Source organism: Mytilus californianus, unplaced genomic scaffold, assembly GCF_021869535.1.
Source record: "Mytilus californianus isolate M0D057914Y unplaced genomic scaffold, xbMytCali1.0.p SCAF_50, whole genome shotgun sequence".
In the NCBI taxonomy this organism is placed as follows: domain Eukaryota; kingdom Metazoa; phylum Mollusca; class Bivalvia; order Mytilida; family Mytilidae; genus Mytilus; species Mytilus californianus.
In genome coordinates, this window is record NW_026262702.1 from 864,741 (window position 1) to 879,210 (window position 14,470).

Consider the following 14,470-nt stretch of genomic DNA (forward strand, 5'->3'; position numbering starts at 1 on the left):
GTTTTTGACAATCAACAAAAAGTTATTTATTTATTAAGCAGTGAAGACAATCTTGTCTTTTAAAAATGCAGTTTGACAATTTGTTATTTTGGAGTACATTCAATTTCTTCAGTTTTTGTTTGTTACCTTGATTTGTCTTTTCCTTATCGATTTACGAGATTTGAACATCGGTAAACTACTGCCGACGTAATTTAAAGTCTACATTTCTATGTTGAGAGTATTTTAATTGTGCATTTGTATTGTATGTATCCATGATTATCTATGTTCATTTTCCCTCTATGTATGCTCCTTAAGCTCCTCGTGGGTCCATAATTGGTAATACAGTATGTTGTTGTTGTTGTAGAATCCAAGACGTATAAAAGCTTAGTAGGTGATGATGATGATGGAAAGCTGCTTAACGTCCAGCGGCAAATAAGTATGCATATTTAGGACGAGCTTAGTAGTATGTTGAATAGCCTGTATATTGATTGTTTTGTTACAGTTGAATATGAAAGTTTTCGTTTATTGTTTGTATAACTACGATATGCAAGCATGCAAGTAAAATCCCCTTTCATTAATCTTTTTGTAGAAAATATCCAATATGTTTGTTTACCTTTTGATAACTATGAATCGACTCGCATTAGTTATTTGCACCTCCAAGATAACGGATGATACACATTGTATGCAGCTGTTTTTAGTCAACCAAATGGTATGTGTTTTTGTCTATAAATCCTTGGGGTAGCAATATGAGTAAAATAAACTGCAGTTTTTCGCCGCTTTTCACGTTATATAGTTTCGGGTCAAATGTGTTTCACCTAGCCCACATTTAACTATTATTTCATTTAAAAACACATTTTTTTAAAACATTGTCAAAAAGTTATTTGAAGTCTGATTTGATGAATGTTTTAATGTTAGACTAACCAATGTGTACAGTTTTGTATGGTTATCGTGAAATATTTTAATGACGTCATTACTGAGAAATCATCATTTGTATTCAGATATTGACATTAAGTGTCTTTTTTTTATATATAGCCATATAATTTTTTGTGCAGAAATTCATATATATTCATGATTTTCCAAAAAATATAAATCATAAACATATCTAATTATTATTGCAAGAAACTTCAGACATTTTTGTATTCAATAAAAAAAAAATCATTCAATTCGGACAAGAAATATCTTTAGTAGAATTTCTATTCAAAATGTGTTTTATATGAAATAATAGGGGAATTTTTCACCCAATTTCATAAAAATCTTAAGTACACACCCAATAACGACTACTAAATGCATTCAGAGATTTTGTCATTTTGTATAAAGAAAAGATTTTATATAGTTATGAATGAAAGGTTCAATGATAGTTGTTTATTTATGCATGTTATGGGTAAAGACTACTTGAGTTCCATATCATGCTTGTTATTCCTTTTTTGGTAAAAAGCTTTATTGTAGTAATCTTTAATCACTAAATGATCAATACACTTATTGTTAAACTGTTCACGTTGTGGGATCTTTAACAGCAAGTCGTCAGTCCTGTGTATCAGACACGATTTGCTTGAATATTTAGAATGATCTGTCACTTAACCGATTGTGTTCTATTTCCGAACACCACATTTTGATTGATTTTAAATTCGCATCACGAGTGATGAATGCATTGCAAAAGACGCTTACCCTGTCGACGAACACAGTTTCACTCCGTTTGGAGTTCATGCAAGTTCTCTTAGATTTTAATCGTGATTAGATATTGAATTTGAACACCGATATAATACTATTGCCTCACTTATAAAAGAAATTGATTAACTGTCCATTTAATCACATTCGGTTTTGTAGACTTGTCAAATTTGCTCTTAAGAACTTTCTGAAAAAGACTTGAAATTTCAAATGTATTAAGTTTTTTTTTATTTTACACCTACTTTCTTTACCTTCAAATAGAATCAGAAGAAAAAATAAAAGAGAATCCGAGTCTTTTTTTCAATAGCTTAAAATGACCCCTTCCTATGAAACATGCATTCACAGAGCTAGACTGATCTGTTCATGATAAAATTTGAATTCAAAGGATGTTAATAAGAAAGTTAAATTGGGACGTATATACAAATTGTTGAATTTCAAAAACTGAAGATTTGTATACATCAAATGTCAACGTTGTCTTTAACTGTTGAAACCTTATTTTCAGTACTGTTATATAACTATAGAACAGATCATTTACAGCCTATATGTATAACTTACATTTTGTTAGAACAAAGATACTGAATACTTAGTGAATGTACCTCTGAGGAAATCAGCAGTGCCAATCTTATAAAAGAAATCATAACCGAGATCTTCGCAAAACACGTGTTTATCGGGAATAATCTTAAGTTTGTGACTAATTGTTTTGGAAGTCAAGTGCATAAATCGTTTGGAAGCATTATAAAACTTTAAACAGAACAGTAAAACCAGAATAAAATCCTTAAAGTTAAGACTGCGTTCCGAACTTAATTTCAAATACATCAATCATCACCTTGTATTGTCTTCGATGAACGTCCGCGTTTGGGACCTTCATCCTACAGTGCTAGCATTTTTGATTCTAAAATAACCTTAAATCAACTAATGACACAGATGACCACATAAATGCTCCCGTGTCGTAATCACAGTTCAGTCATCTTTTCCTTGATTGTGAAATTACCGAATACGACATGGGCATGAATTCTCATCACCAACTATTGCGCATTTGCTGATTTTACCTTTAGTGATTAGTTTTGTTTTACTATAGAATGTAATAGGAAACTAATTTAAATAACGTTTTCGTCCTCTCTCTATCACAGTGTGAGTACTTGCATGAGCAACAAAACGAGTGCCACATATGGAGCAGGAACTACTTTCCCTTCCGTAGCACCCGGGTTATTTTGTTTTCTTTTGGGAGGTTAGCAGGTACATGTTGCTAAATCGTGTTGCTTGAGTTTTATGCATGTGTAATGTTTGTAATTGTTGTTTGTCTTTTGGTCATTTTTATTTTTGTCATGGTGTTGTTCCGAAGCAACTGAGTTGTTTTGTTTTCTTTGGGGATGGAAGCAGGTACATGTTGCATAATTGTGTTGCTTAAGTATTATGTGTAATGTTTGTAATTGTTGTTGGTCATCTCGTCGTTCTAATTTTTTGCTATGGTGTTGTCTATTGTAATTGCACTTATAATTTTCGATTGCCCCCAAGGTATTTACTCTCTTTTTTTTATAAGCGCCATTTCTTCTTTTGCAAACTCTACGAATAAGACATTATGTAGCCTGTTTATACTGATAGACATGTCCGTATGTTACCATTCATGAAGTCTGGATTCATGTAACAAAGTTATCCACGCGACTATTAATAAAATTCATTTTTTCTTGAAATACACATAAAACTCTAAATAATTATGACTTACAGACAAAAATTGACACAAATGAAGACTTATATAGCCAATTAATTGCACATATTTCCTGATAATCAATTGTTAGCGTAATAAAACTTATAAACTAAGTTATCAGATCACTGCCAGACCAGAAGTTCTAGACAATAAAATAGAAAGGAGTTGGTATGATAGGACTACTTTTTTGCCCCTTGAATTAAAAAATTAAAAAGTATAATTAATCTTTCAAACAACAACATTCAGATGTTCACAAGACAATAAATTGACTGATTAAGATTCATAATTTTTCAAATTGTGTTTTGCTTATTTGCTTTAAGACATCAAATGTTTTTAATTTACTGCAAAATTTCGAAATTGCCAAAATAACCCTATTTGGCGATCCAGTCATTAATGTATATTAAATATATACCGCCATCTTGGATTGTAAAATTGCAGTTCACAATAGGTCTAGTTCTTTGCTTAATTCTGCAAATTTTGAGACAGATTGGCAATTAATGGGTTTGATTATTGGAATAAAGAAAAATAAGTGATTTATTGCATTATTCAGACTGATTTATCAAAAACCAAATATTTATGTTTGATCGAATCAAATTGTCAACTTAGCAATTTAAGGGGAGATGACTCAAATAGTGACACTTTTATAAAGGAATGATAAAGAAATTTTCAATTTTTACTTGTAGCATGAAAACAAGGTCAGTGACACCATTTTTTCTTTTTATTTTTTATTCAAACCCAATAAACTATATGCCATTTTTGTTGAAGAGCTATATTCGAGTTTAATTAATTTGAGTTTGCTCTCAGTTCCTGCGAGTAACTTTTTCTGAGCACCAGAGATCACCTTGATGGGGTTTGTGCTATTCGGTCTTCAGTTTTCTATGTAGTGTTCTGTTGATTGTTTGTCTTTTTGTCGTTTTATGCCATGGCGTTGTCAATGTCTCATCAACGTATGAGTTATGAATGTCCCCTTAGTAATTTTTGCTTTTTTTATACTATGTAATTTAGTATTGATTAACTTGTATCTGTAGTGGTTGTTTGGGTCAACGAATTTCATAGAGTTACATGTTTTTCTGAATTTCGTTGGACTATATTTTCTGATCTCTACCTTTTTGTTTTTTTTTCAACTGACGGAATTGAAAGTTAAATAACAAAAATACCAAACTCTAAGGAAAATTCAAAACGGAAAGGCCTTAATCAAATGGCAAAATCAAAAGCTCAAAACACATCAATCGAATGGATAACAACTGTCATATTCCTGACTTGGTATAGGCATTTTCTTATGTAGAAAATGATGGATTAAACCTGGTTTTATAGCTAGCTAAACCTCTCACTTGTCTGACAGTCGCATAAAATTCCATTATATTGACAACAATGTGGGAACAAAAAGATAGATACTAAGGATTTAGCCTATCCCCGCCGTGCGTAACTATGCCACTCCAAAATCAATGATTTAGGAATACTGTCTCTTTGACTTATCCCACACTCTAATTTATTCATCTGTTATTATATTTTTGTATTTCAACGTATACAAGGTATTTTTGTTTGTACGAAGTTGAGAGGATGAAAAAATGTAATAATCTCTCCTTGAAAATGATTTATCCCATAAACATTGTTATATTGCAAAAGTAATGCGATTATTTTCAAGTAAATGTCATTGGTAGTCTAGCGTCATCAACACCAGCATCCAAATATGTGGGACCAAATTTTTATGCAATTATATATAGTCGTTATGTTCAATCAAGAAAATGTTCCCTCAATCGAAAATATTTAAAAACATTTAAAATCAAGATTGAGAATATATGATGTATTAGTGTGGTTACTGTCTAACAGACTAATTATCTTCTTGATACTTAAAAATCTTTCTTAATTTACGAAAGTGGAACGCTAAAAGTACTAGTAAGTATTATTAGTAAATGTCGTAAAGCCGTAGAGGTGGAAGATCAAATGCACAACTTATCGTAGGAGACTAGAAATGTGATTCCAGGTTCAACTCGAACAAAGATAAAAAGTAAAATAACTTAAATACCAATCTCCAAGGAAAATTCAAAACGGAAAGTTCCTTATTAAATGGCATAATCAAAAGCTCAAACACATCAAACGAATGGAAAACAATTGTTATACTAGTATTAAAGAGACAATGCATATTGACAACCAAGAAGAGAAGAATACAAACATAGAACTTTTAAAATAAACAACAGCGATTAATATCAGGGACTCATGGATGTAAATAAATACTGCGTCGTTTGAAACACCAATCGTTTTGTCCGTAGGATAGTGCCACGACTAAAGCAAATTCGGCAAATGACATGAAGCGCTTTTGCAAATATTTCATGTAAAAACTTTTATACTAGTCTCAACATTTAGGCTACTTGTAATAAACCCAAAATATATTCCAAAATAATGCACTGAAGAGGAAATCCTGAACAATCATACATCCTTGGAATTTCAACCAAAGAAGAATATATTCATTTTTTTCGCACCAACTTTAAACTTTATACATATATGTTGAAAATGTAAATCTGAATAGAAAGACGCTTTTCATGATCCACAAATTAAAAATTCAGTTTGAACTAATCAATAAGATAGACGTTCAAATAAGAAAATAAATATCTGAAAACCTTTAACTAATCAAATTTGAAATGTTTCAAAAAATTCCCAGATTTAATGAAGTATGTAGACTAAGTCAGACTCTCTAATAAGACTAAATTGCTTTTTGAAAAAAATGTATGTAACACAAGTCTAAATTTAAAATTTTAAATCTGATTGGGAATTGCGTGGCAAACGATTAAAATGCTTTTAAATGCTATTTTTATAGATAAAATGTTTGATTTACAATTTCAATGGCATATCAAATTTAGTTTCCAGTCACTTTTTCAAAGGTTAACTGTGAATTCAAATATTTGCTCCATCTGTGTTAATATAATAAGTGGTTGGCAGAATAACAGAATCCTTGTCACTTTTCCATTTCTATTTAATTTAACCAATTTGTAGTGTATACTGGAAGTATTTGTAATGAACGCTTCTCTTTAAATGTCCAAAGGGGAATCTTAGATCGGTTAATAGGAAATCTCCACTTTGCTTGATTAACTGGAAAATGACACATTAGGCGATCAATGTTTTCAAATGATCTATATCCATTTTTGGCCGTCTGATTTCTGTAATGTTGTAAATAAGTGAAAAACGGACTAAATATATACGAATAACTAAACAGTTATTAACTTAGAATGTTTTTCCTTCAGATATTGCTTATTATAAGGTAGTTATGCAAATATGAATAATTATTTTAGTTTAAGGAAAACATACTTACACACAATGTATATCTAGTAACCTCTTTTAACTGCGACATTAAGATCAATAACTTTTCATACTTAAACAAAGCTACTTGTTTCTAAGATAAGAAAGACCATTTTTCATTCTTCAACGAAATAAATGCTTATATTACAAACCACTTATAATATTTTATTATTTTCGTACATACAATGTTTTCTTCATAATCTAAATACATATGCAAGCGTTAGTTAGAAATGTTGAAAGTTAATCACAGTCAGTCTACAGATAATAAAAAAAATACTGCACTAAATTTTGTAATTCTGTCTCGGGTTAGATGCCAACATATACATATATTTTAATAATCTTGATTTGAGCGCCACTGCTGAGTCTTATGTAGATGAAACGCACGTCTGTCGTACCAAATTGTGATCCTGGTAACTTTGATGAGTCTTGTCACATTCCATATGTATGCATGACTTGAAATATCTAAAGCATACGCAATGACAAAGCAAAAATGAAATAAAAAAGAACAAAACTAAATATTTGAACGACCATTCAGGAAGTTGTCAATTTTTTAAACGCAAATCAACATATAGGGGCATTTAATAGGATTTAAAACTTTAGATTTTAAATCTCTTATCCGCAGTGGTCTGGTTTATAGTTGTCTTTATGTTATCTTAAAAATCTTTGCGGTATTTAGCTGCAGCATACGTCATCAAAATCACAGTGACGCACTTCCTTTTTTCAAACACATTGGAAGAGAAAAGACGTGGTTGAAAGACTAAGAATTATTTCATTTAATCTGTGTCCATCGATGTTTAATTTGTTAAAAAAATAAATTTACATAGTGAAATATATAATGCAACGGCTTTAATTTTGTAGAATTTACATTATTGCGTCCTTGTTTGTACAATTTTAGCGCATAATTAGAATTATATCATAACCATGAGACGTGCGTAATTATTTCGCACATCGGCCACAGTTCCGTAGAATTGTCTTGTGTTTGCAAGAATGCAGCTTTTGTGATTGATTTATTTATAAAGAATACTTCGTCGTCCGCAATTTTATTAGGCACATGCAATATTTTGTTTCCCGATTTTGTATAGTATTTGGCGTCTGTATGATAATTGAATCGATGACATATGCTCAGAGGACATATGTCCATAATCTTGTTTTAAATTGCCAGAGACATCCAGTTTGATATTTTAAGTTTGTGTGCATTGTTGGAAAAAAAAATTTGGATGATTACCTGTTTGTATGCAAGTCTGATTGTTGTGATTACACGTTTGTTTATGAATGTGGTAATCATCTGATTACTATTGTCGGGTTTTGATTACATGATTCATAAGTGATTACTTGATTCATAAGTGATTACTTGATTCATAAATGATTATTTGATTCACAAATGTAATCATTTGTCTGGGTCATAAATTTTCTTCAACAATATTGAATACTTAAATTTATCCTGATCATAGGACAAATAATGAATTATTGAATGATTACCATCCTTTACGTACAATATTTGTATAGTACAATGTATTTGTTTAAACTTTGAACACACCAACATCAAGTATTTGGTTTATATTATTGATATATTTGTTAATGCAATTCATAGTTTACAAATTTTACATGTCTGTTTTATTATACGGCTAATTTCATTGATTATTATGCGGTATAACAATTACTCAGTAGAATTTAATTTACTAACGTACAGGTTTCATTACAGTTTACAAGATGTTTCGAAGATCTACGAGAAAGAGAGCTTCCCCTCTTCAGTGGTACAATAAAGCAGCGTCAGCTGCAAAGAAGGTGACAGCGGCTAGATCATCTGTTGCCAGCCTTCAGCACTTGTCCCAGTCAGAATCCATTGTTAATGGTGACGTACGTAATGGTTCAGGCTTGATTAATATGCCTGTTAGTGGTTCTTCAGTGCCTGGAGTTGCCCCGATACATATGCCAGGGACCCATACAGCGGTGTCGGTGCCCAGTCTTGCAGTACCTACACGTAGTTCAGTGTTTGTGCAGGTACCAGGAACAACAATGGCTCGTCCAGTATTCAGCCGTCCTAATGTGGCTACTAATGACACTACAGGTAATACTCAGTTGACAACAACCCCTCAAAATTTCATTTTACAATCCACTAAAGGAAGTGATGAATTGGGCATGCACATATCAATTGCCAATAAAGAGAAAATAGCTAATGGGGAATTTATTGGGAATTCAAATTTAGGTAGATCGGCTCTTATTGCAAAGTTGGATATAAGCCAGGCTTTTCGTTTGTTAATTATAAACCCTGCAGACTTTGATCTCCTGGGCATTATGTTTGACGGTAAATATTACATAGACAAATGCTTGCCCATGGGGTGTGCCATTTCTTCTTCTTTGTTTGAAAAGTTTTCGACATTTTTACATTGGGTTGTGAAAACGGAGTCCAATTTAGACACGCTTGATCATTACCTGGATGATTTTATTTTTGCTGGAGGTGCTTTAACTAATGACTGTCAGGTTTTAATGTCCAAATTCTTGGAGGTGACTTCAAAAATTGGTGTCCCAATCGTTAAAAATAAAACAATTGGACCAACTACTGTACTATTTTTTGGGGGTTTAGAAATAGATACTGATAAGATGTTGATCAGGATTCCTGACAGCAAATTTAAAAAATTAAAATCTCACTTGGAAAACTTGCTTTCTATGTAAAAGATTCGGGTAAATGTTTTAGAGTCGTCTATTGGTTTAATGGCTTTTTGTGCTAGGGCTATCCCATCCGCAAGAGCATTTTTAAGAAGATGTTATGATTTAATTGGGTCTGCTAAAGAAAAGAAACCATTTTATTTAATTCGAGTCACTATTGAGGTGGATTAGAATCATTTTGTAATTTTAGAGTTGACTTTGGCTTGAATCAAAAATGGCCTTCACCTCTTCAGGATGTTTTATTTTATATTACACATTTGTTCAAAACTGGACTACTAGTATCACATTCTACGGTAAACTGTTATTTATCAGGCATCAGTTTTTTTCATAAATTGAAATAATTTGTTGGACAATACACAGTGTTTTGTTGTTCGTAAAATGGTTGAAGGTGTAAAGCGCGCGAAATCTAAATTGGACTCGAGATTACCACTTACTAGAGAACTGTTGGAAAAAATTGTAGGCGTACTTCCAAGTTTGTGCTCGTCACAATTTGAAACAAAATTGTTCACTGCAGCATTTTCATTAGCCTTTCATGGGTTATTTAGGGTAGGAGAGTTAACGGTAGGCAGTAAAGGTATTGCTGATCATACAGTTTTGTTTAAAAATGTTAAGGTTTGTGATAAATTTCTTCAGGTTTATTTGGCAACATCAAAAACTGACTAGCTAGGAACAGGGAAGTGCTCACCATTTCAAGTCAATACAATGTTTAAATCTGTCCAGTGATAGCATTGAGTTCTTATTTCATGGTTCGTCCGTCTGTTGAAGGACCGTTGTTTTGTCACTATGATACTAAACCGTTGACTAGATATCAGTTTTCTGCCGTCCTGAAAAAATTACTGGCTGTTTTAGGATATAAAGGGTCTAATTACAAGTCACATTCCTTTTAGAATAGGTATAACCAATACTCTTTCGATTGAAGGGTATGCAAATGATTATGTAAAGATACTTGGTCGTTGGTCTGATTCATCCTGATTCATCCTATTTAAAATATATAAGGGTTCCAGTTTAGGCTGAAAGGGGGAGGGGGTCTACTTTGTCGTGATTTTCCACTCAAGGTTGTTTTTCTGTAAATGGTATATTACTTGTTAAAATGTTGTTATGTATAGGATAACCTGTGAACACATGACAGCAAGTGCTAACTGCTGTTTAAGACTTGCAGGTCGGTCAACCAGCATAAGGATCGTTGGATCTTCCATAATCAAAAAATGCTTTTTGCACAGCAAGGAATAGACCTGGAGGGGTGAATTTAGGTTTGAGCCGATTGGGAGGAATGGTGTGGTGGCAAGGAAGGAGCGGGTTAATATTGTCTAAAATGAAGGGGCAAATCAACACGATGATTGGATATGAAGAACAACCAGATGTTATAATAATTCACATTTGGGGTAATGGCATAGGCAAGATTAGGTTAGGTAATTTGCAATATCAGTTAAAGCAGTTTCTGATTTGGATTTGGGAAAAGATCCCTAAATCTATGGTGGTTTTGTCACAAATTTTACCGAGGAAAACATGGCGTTTTTCTAAAAATAATGCTGCTATGGAGAGGATTAGGCTCAGATTAAATAGCACCATTTCTACTTTTGTTCTGAAAAATGGTGGGTGTTATATTCATTATCCAGACATCAAAACTAATAACAATGTTTTGGTAAAAGATGGTGTTCACCTTACATCACTTGGCAATGAGGTGTTCTTGAATATTATTCAGGGTGCACTTGAAACCTTTTTGACAAGCAGACATGCTGGGAAAACGTTTCCATAGCAATTTCTTTTTCTCGTGGGATTAAGGAACATACTGTTTGTACATACACAATATTTTTGAATACAAAAGAAGTATATCAGTAGTGTCATCCAATTATCGTCATACATTTATGAGTCAATACTGCAGTAATTGCCACAGTTAGACACAGCTTATCCCCACCTTGTGGCGGATGGCCATTCTGTCCAAAAAAAAGGTTTTTAGACAGTCTGGCCATTTTGGCACATTTCGCTGCGCTTGGATAGCATTGGTATATATTATTCACAAACACAATTCAAATATTAGCCACTGATTTCCAGGGTTAATTTCAATTTAGTCAGTTCAAATCATTAGCCTCTGATTTCCAGGGTTAATGGATTTTCGTTCTTTTCAATTGAGTAGACATGGTCTGCTATTTAAGAACAGTCGGCGACCATCATACATTATATCTCAAAGTGCTAGAATATATAATTATATTGAACATTAAAGTTGACAATTTTCAGAAAAAATATATTGTTTGAAGTTTATAGTTGTGATGTTAATTAATCTATGAAATTGTAGCCAATGACTGCCAATAACCCTTAAATAGTTTTGTCTTTCTGATCATCCAGGATAACTAGTTATTTGGGTAAACATCCATTCCCGCTTTTTCATCTCGATTAGTCGAACGTAAAACAAACGGCAGTATCTGTTATACTGGTTTGTTATAAATAGAAGCCTTTTTATCATAATTCCTATATGTTTTAAACAGTTTGCTTAAGAAAAATTAAGAGAGTCTTAATTATCATACAGGTTATTTCAGCAACACATAATGAAAAAAGAGATGCTGGATATATGGTAATGAAGCAGCACCTGAATATCACATGAAAACAACCCATATTGTTTAAAACATTACAAAAACACATATCGAGAGTACTGTAATCCGTTTTTTCGAGGCCTTTTGAAAGGTCTTTATGCACTGTGGACTGACTCTTAATTCAAATTCACTGAAATATACAATCAACTAACTTATAAGTTGATTTAATATTCAAAGTAAGACCTCAGCATTGTAAGATTGTTTCTTACACTTATAACACAGTTATTTCCCTTTTGTTGCATACGTATCTCTCTTTTTTAGCTTTTAATTGGTATATTTCCTGCTATCAATGCTCATTATCTTAGAGCCGAAATTTTTTTGTCACCCCCTCCCCCCTTTCGCTCATTCAAATAACAAGAATGAATAGCGTTTGCTCAAAATATTTCATGCTAAGTATGACCCCCTATTAAACAAAATCCCCATTTTGTCTTCAAAATTCGAAGACGGCTCACCCTACGATGGATTGTAATCAAAAGTAAGTTTTAAACGAGTTGCAACCAATCTACATTCAGAACTCTTTTTTTTTGACATGCATGTATTAAAATACTAAGGGACAAACGTTTGTACAGACTTAAAATTCAGAGGTACGCTAAGAATAATATATTCAAAGTAAACCTCGAAACAATAACGCAACACAGGTTTGCTTGGTCTTAAGGACATTTAACCTTATTTTTTTAAGAAAGTAATTTCATTTATCATGTGAAAATTAATCAGAATGTTATTGAATCAGTCAGAGCTTATGCATTTGCTATTGGCGGATAATGTTAAAAATAGTACTAAAACTCCACCGTCAGTTTTAAATATATCGCTTTTCTCTATTAAAAAAATCACAGATTAGCTGGCAAAATTGACACAATTAATTTGTGTTTTTCGTTATCATAATGTGTCCAAATGCATGTTAAAATGCTTTGCATTTATATGGATTGACAAATACTTTTGAAAAAAATCCTCTTCTTTACATTAAAAACATATGTCATGTACTATTCATTTATAATTTTAAAATTCTTTTAAATAATTTTATCAAATTACTTGAATATTATGCCACGTGTGTATTAACTTTCGTCATTATATTTAGCCTACTTGTACTATTTTAGGATATAGAAATTTATCAGTTTGCTTAAGCTTGTTAAAGATGCCAATTATTTCATCTTATTATCATGCAAACAGACGAGAAACAAATTCAAAAGTAAATTAACAAAAATACCGAACTCCCTTTATAAAATGGCAAAATCAAAAGCTCAAACACATCAAAGGAATAGAAAACAACTGTCATATTCCTGACTTGGTACAGGCATTTCCTAATGTGAATGGAAAACAACTGTCATATTCCTGACTTGGTACATGCATTTCCTAATGTGAATGGAAAACAACTGTCATATTCCTGACTTGGTACATGCATTTCCTAATATGAATGGAAAACAACTGTCATATTCCTGACTTGGTACATGCATTTCCTAATGTGAATGGAAAACAACTGTCATATTCCTGTCTTGGTACATGCATTTCCTAATGTAGAAAATGGTGGATTAAACCTGGTTTTATAGCTAGATAAACCTCTCACTTGTATGACAGTCGCACAAAGTTCCATTATATTGACAACAATGTGTGAGCAAAACAAACAGACATAATAGGTCAACATGTCAAAAATTGGGGTACAGCAGTCAACAGATTAATATAACATTAATCTCTATAAAAACTAATAACTATTTCAACAAAGAAAAAAATGGCATATAGACACTCTATAGACAAAGTACATAAGCAAAAGTGAAAGACAAGAATACAAAATTCACCATAGCACAATAATACAAAACTAGAATGAATAGTGTGGACTGATATCTGTTGATTTTTCTAATCCTTTCGATTCTTTACTTTTAACCCGGGACTTTTAAAGTCATTGTTCCAAATTTGCGGAACAATTGTAAACAGTTTGTCTGAATCTTTTGTAAAAATTGTACTTTAGATTTCAAGGCAAGATAAATATATGTTTTAAAAAAGGAGGTATTAATAATTTATGACATCTTTTGTATTTATAAGTTTTGTTATGCGATATTCAATCTTTATTGTGATTTCACGATACAATCTTATATAAAGAGCTATTGATTTGAGTTCTTTGAAAATGTCTAACAATGATTTAATAATTCATCATTTCTTTTTGTTAAATCGGTCGTACTAATAATTCCATTTGTATTTACTTCAGCTCAATAATTTATTCAGTCCGCTCAGGAACATATTGTTTGAATATTGCTTAAAAACATGTAGGCGACAAATGCATGTTTTTCCCATGAGCGTTGTCATGAAATTTAGTTCTAAATAAAATACTTTTAGCCAAGCATTAAGATAGTGTATAGTTTCAAGATTGATAATCAAATAAAAAATAAGGAAAAACATGGGTGTAATTTTATATCTTTTTTGGGTAATCAAACACGCATTAATGCAACTTGCATCTCCGTTTACTAAAATAAAGGCGATTGTTTGTACATAGCAGCATATTTCATTTTAGTTTCATATAATTTTACATAGGCTTTTCAAACATGTTCAAATTAAAAAAATAAAGCTTGAAATTTGGGGTCTA